This window comes from Prenolepis imparis, unplaced genomic scaffold, assembly GCF_030444845.1.
Source record: "Prenolepis imparis isolate NDT839.2.m4 unplaced genomic scaffold, iyPreImpa1.0 SCAF_100, whole genome shotgun sequence".
Lineage (NCBI taxonomy): Eukaryota > Metazoa > Arthropoda > Insecta > Hymenoptera > Formicidae > Prenolepis > Prenolepis imparis.
In genome coordinates, this window is record NW_028141258.1 from 83,476 (window position 1) to 89,475 (window position 6,000).

Sequence of the window (6,000 nt, forward strand, 5' to 3'; positions counted from 1 at the left end):
TTCTTATTTTTGGGTTTCTCGAAGTTTCTAATCGCGTTTTTCGTACTTTCGTTCATCTCGGCCTTCACGTTATCGAACGTGTGTCCCAGAAAAGTTATCTCAGTTCGGAGAAATTCGCATTTGTCGCGGTTCAATCTAAACCCTACTCTGCGCAATTTCTCGAGCACGTAGTTCACATGGAACAAGTGTTCTTCTATAGTATTCGACGCGATCAGTATGTCGTCCAAATATACGATGGTAAACGCATCGCATTCGTCCCCTATCGCCGCTCGCATAGCTCGTGTAAACGAAGCATCCGCTGTTTTCAGCCCGAAAGGTAAACGTTTAAAGACGTACGATCTATTGTCGAACATAAATCCGGTGTATCGCTTGCTTTCCGCGGTTAACGGTATCTGCCAGAACGCTTTGGCCACGTCCAACGTCGTGAAGTAACTCTTATTGCCTATTCGGCGAAATACTTCGTCGATCGTCGGAGGTTGTTCGTGGTCGTTGGTCATTCGTTTGTTCAACTCGCGCGCATCTACGCAAAGTCGAATGTCACCAGACTTTTTCACTACTATCACGACTGGGTTTATATACAGAGTCGTGGCTTTCTCGATTATATCCTGGTCTTCGAGTTCCGCTAAGTGTTCGCGCACCCGTTCTCTGTGTACCTCCGGCACAGGATATATTTTCGTTTTAAACGGCTTTTCCGAATTCATTTTTATCTCGTGTCGGTAATGCGTCACGCACCCTATCACGTTTTCGAACAGCTCGCCGTTGTTGTTGATTATTATCCCTAATTGTCTTTCCGCGGTGTCTATATCTATCGCGTTTAATTCGACAATCGGTTCCTCTCCTTCCGGAAAGTCTAATGTAAACCGGCTTACGTCGCATCGTAAAGTCGCGGTTTGTTCGGACAAGAAATCATGCCCTAATATCATGTCGTAAGACAAGTTCCTAACCACGTATACCTCGTAAGTGAATTCTCTACCCGTTAAAAGGAAAGTCAACTGTACTCGGTTCGCGATTGGCTGTCCTCGGTCGGAAAACGCTCCTACCAAGGAAAATTTCCTTATCGGTATGATCCTCATTGGGATCTTTCTTTGGTTTAACGTGTCGTATAAAGCTTTAGTTATCGCGGATATCTGTGCCCCGGTATCGATTAACGTTTTCACCGACACGTCCCCTATCTTTACCTCCGCGTACGGCATCGCCCTCGCGTTGGTTTTTTCCTGATCCTCCTTAGATAGATCGTCTACTTCGCGAATTATTTCCTTCGTTCTCATAATCGCGATTTTCTTATCGGGTTCTACGTCGTCCTCCGCTTCGCTCGTCTCTTCCCTCGTATCGATAGTCGCTACTTGTTTTCGCTGAGCAAGATCATTTTTTACCGACACTTGTTTGAACGCTTTATTACCGGCGCTCTTGTCGTATTTGTTGACCCCTTTATTACCCATTTTACCGACACTTTCTATTGGTTCTGAAGTTTTCGCGGTATTTGGCGTATATTCCGAATTTTCGCGTTCCGCGTTATTAGCTTGATAACCCGTATTAGGTTTCGCGCTTGTTTGGTTTCGCTCACTCGTGTTTGCGAATCGTTTGTTGTTTACCCTATCCCTATTCGGATATTCGGATTTAGTTTTCGGCGTTTCGGTACGCGGTTTCTGCGCTTGTATCCTTTTACGCTCGTAATCTAGTTCGTCTAGTAGTTTTATAAACTCTTCGACTGTTTTTACCGTAGTCGGTCTAATTTCCCTAGCTACGGTTTCGCCAAAATGCCTTTTTACGCATCTAATGACTTCGTGATCCGCCATTGGCGGTGACAAATATTTGGCTTGCTTGGATACGTTTAACGCGTATTCCGACATCGAGATCGCGGAGTCGTATTTATACTTCCCGTTGTATACCTCTTCGCGGAATCGCGCCTGTTGTTCCTCGCCCCAAAAATAGTCTCTGAACGCTTCTTTCGCGTCCTCTATATCGTCGGGATCGCGGATATCATGCCAGCTGGCTGCCGCGCCACGCATGCACCTACCAAAGTAGTAGAGCTGGTCACGCTCCTCTACCCCCTCGTACTTTACGATATTCTCGAATTTCCGTAGGAATTTAATAGAATTCTGCGCGTCATTCCTCCCGGTGAACTTTAGTTCCTCGAATGGGTTCTTTAACCAACCCCCCCTCGGTAACTTAGTTCGTACGATCGTATTTTCACCTATAGTTCAGAAAGGACCCCTGGAAACCTCTTCATCGCTCGACGTTGTGTCGCGGACCCTGTTAGTCTCGGCGCGTCTCGCTTCGGTCGCGTTTCCTTTACCTCGAGCCTCAATCGCGTCTAGTCGGTTACTAATTGACCTCAACAATGTCGATAACTTATCATCCGTCGATGCGTTACCGACCATGCCTTGCCTGACTCGCATGATACGGTCAGTTCCTACCTTACCGACTGTTGGATCGGTTTGATAGTTATCGACTTTACCGACGTACCCGTCGGTCAAGTCTCTTCCTTCCTTATCGACTCGTGACTTTGGAATTGTCTTGGACGACTCTGTCATCATCCTTCCTAACCTACTTGTCACTTTGTCTAACTGTGCACGCAGCATATCCACTTCCGCGCACTTGACACCCAACATTTCTTCCGCACTCAACGTTGACTTCGAACGCGTCGTTACTTTTTCGCGTACTTCCGTATATCGCGACGTAATCTCATCATTCGCGTCCTCGCTCGCGTCCGTCGCACTCTCGTTTTGACTTCCGGTTACGAGTTTCGCGATATTTTCCCCACGAATCGGCGAATGCTTCACCGGTCCCGGGATTTTCGTAGCGATCTCGCTCGCTCTCTCCTCACACTCTCTCTCGTCTTTGTCGGTCATTATGCAATGTCCACGTATCAGGCTCTACCGTTAACTATTGCCGTATCGCTACGCACGATCGAACACGGTTATTTCGTCACGCTCGCTACTCGACTTCACCGCGTGAACACGTATTCGTAAAGCACTCACGACACTTGGGTAGCAACGTCCTGTCACGGTCGCCAATTCGAAAATAATCTAATATTCTTGCACTGCACGTTGCTCGATTAGTAAGAAATTACAACGCTGTCGCAATAATATTTTTTCTACTGGATTATGTTACTTTACCACGCGATATTCCCAACAGACACAGGACACCGGACTTCGTTTCCAAAACAGGATTCGCGGTTACGGTATCAAATTCCCCATAGACGAGCACAATAATACTGTGACCGGACGATGGGTCTTGAGAGTTCGGGAGTTATGTGATTTAGGTAGTTTTCCTACCTTTAACACGGTCGCCAGTCCGTTTCTCTACACTACGGACAAGATCTCTGGATCCCCGGAATGAGAACCCCTTCGCCAGATGAGTACCGCTGCTGCGTAGTCTACCTGGTCCACAGACAGGACCACTGGATCCCCAGGATGAGAACCCCTGTTCCAGATGATCACCACTGCTACTTGGTTTACCATGTCTCCCGACAAGATCTTTGGATCCCCAGGATGAGAACCCCTTCTGCAGATGAGCACCTTTACTGCTTCACTGCTCGCTGTACTGCGTAGCTTTCTTTGTCAGAGACAAAGGCACAAGATGACGTCATCCAACTGTCACCTTTGTTCGTCATACGCAATGACGCAACACTCGCGTCACACGCGTTGTTAATAATTAATCGTATTAATTATTATTCCAGGAATCACCAGGATGTGGCAGCTTCCCGTTAATGCGTCAGGAACTGTCCAGGATTCACCGAAGACGTCTCCGCGCACAGGATTTCGTTAATGGATAAATGAACGAGCACTCGATTTTATATTATAAATATAAAATATTTATTGAATAAAATATAAAATATATCTTAACTCGCCCTCTTCCAAACAAAATAAATCATTCTCTACGTACAAAACAAAAATAAGCTTTGCGTGTTAATTGCACGCTTGTCTCCGCGACGTGAACGCGTCGGTGGTTACTGGAGAGAGAGCCTGGATTCCTCTCTCGGCTCTCCTTATATAGGCGACGGCCCCCACTCCGCATGATGGCGGGCTCCTTGCGCCAGCGCCTCCTACAATTACGCATAGTCTTAACTCTAAATACATATGCGCTTATTGTATCTAACCGCTTATGGTTTAATACACGCTTAATTCTACCGCAATTAATATTAATTAATAATATAATAAAGATTACATAAGAAACTAAATATACTACTCTTATCTTCTCAATGGTAAGTACCATTGATGGTAAGTCGGTATCGGTAAACTTACCGACTGTGCTCGGTCGGTAAGTCGGTAAGTTTTGTGTCGACCTTGCGGTCGGTCACTTATCGTCCGTCGGTAATTGGTCAGGCTCGACTTGCAAAGCCTTTTTGGGTCGGTTAGTTACCGACCGTCGGCTGTCGGTAACTGTTGTGTCTTCTGTCACTTAGTTACCTTTAAAAGAAATCGGCAGCGGCTGATCTCTTCTCCGGGTCCCGAATCTGGCCTTTCGGGGCCCCTCCAACCGTCTCCACTTCTTTGGTTGAGCTTGGCGGCTGCTTGGCTGGCTCCTCGCTGGTTGTAGCTGTGGCCATCCTTCTCAGCCTAACTTCCGGCTGCATAGCCCCCCCTAAAGGGGTTTGTCGTGGCCTTTTGTCACGACAAAGCTCTTTACTTATCTTGCGTGATTCAGTCGGTAAGTTGGCCTTCAATGCCCCAATGTTTTCTTTGTTTTCCTCCTCGAAGGATAGTTTTCTTTTATTGGGCATTTTCACTTGGATGTCACTCACTATTTTTGGTTTGAGCTTTTCCTTGCTCGTGCTAGCCCTGCTTCTTCCTTCTTTGATGGCTTTCACTTCGATGATCGTCTCGTCTGCTTCGCATAATTTGACGTCTTTCATCATTATCCCGTTCTCTATTTTAAACTCCGCTGTGAACGGTCTGAATTTCTCCGCCTGTTCTTTTAGGAACTTCACCTCGATAATTGTTTGAACTTCGAACAGGTCCTCTCCGTTGTCATCTTTCAACAGTGACTTGTCGTAATACGTCTGCGACAATCCCTGTGCCTTTATCGCCGAAATAATCATCGCGTTTATGCGCGTGGTCTTCTCGTGTTCGGTCTCAATTATTTTGTCAATTTCTTCTGACGTAAATCTCGAATATTCCTCTTCGGCGTCGGCGAATTTTCGCAACATTTGTGTTCGCGTTTCTCTTCGCCTTTTGATGCCTTTCAGCCTTATCGCTTGCAACGCTCTTTTGAATTCAGCGTCCTCTTCCTTGTAGAAATCACTTATGGAGCTGAATTGCTGTCCCTTGTCCATGATTCTTTCGGATTTCACTATTACTCTGTCGCACGTGTTGTCGGCTGTCACACGTAAACGGCCATATTGAATCTTGACCTCAGGGCATGTTTCCATGTAGCTGTGGTCGCTGTTCTTCTGCCATCTATCCTGGGTGTGTTCTGAAGTTTTACCTTCAATGCTAATACGATTTATATTTTCCCCTAGACTAGTGACTTTTTGGAAAATCGTATTTTTCGCTGTTTCTCGCGATTTCTTGCTTAATTCTAACTTATTACTAAAGTTTGAACTATTTTTAATATTCTTAAACGCTAAATTATTATTATTAACGCTGTTATCCGCTATTTTCTTAATTGTTAGCGAATTGTTGGAATATTTCCTCTCGGAATCGCATATTCCTGTTATATTATTATTAATTTGTGAATTTTCACTAAATTCTAGTGATTTTTCCCTAGTAACTTCCTTAAATTCAGCTAAATTATTGAAAATTTTGCCTTTTTCTTTATTCTGAAGTAACTTGTTCAACTTTTGGGTACTTAGCATCGCCATTGCACCGCTTTCTGTCTCGTTATCGATAGGTGTTGAAAATGTTGATTCTAACGATGAATTTGTTAATACATCGACTATTTCGACTTCATTAGTCGATTCTTGTTTTATAAATATCTTATCACTAGAATCTAGTGACTTTTCGATATCGTACCTTAAATCTACGTGACTTAAAGTTAAATTCCGATTAATTTCGG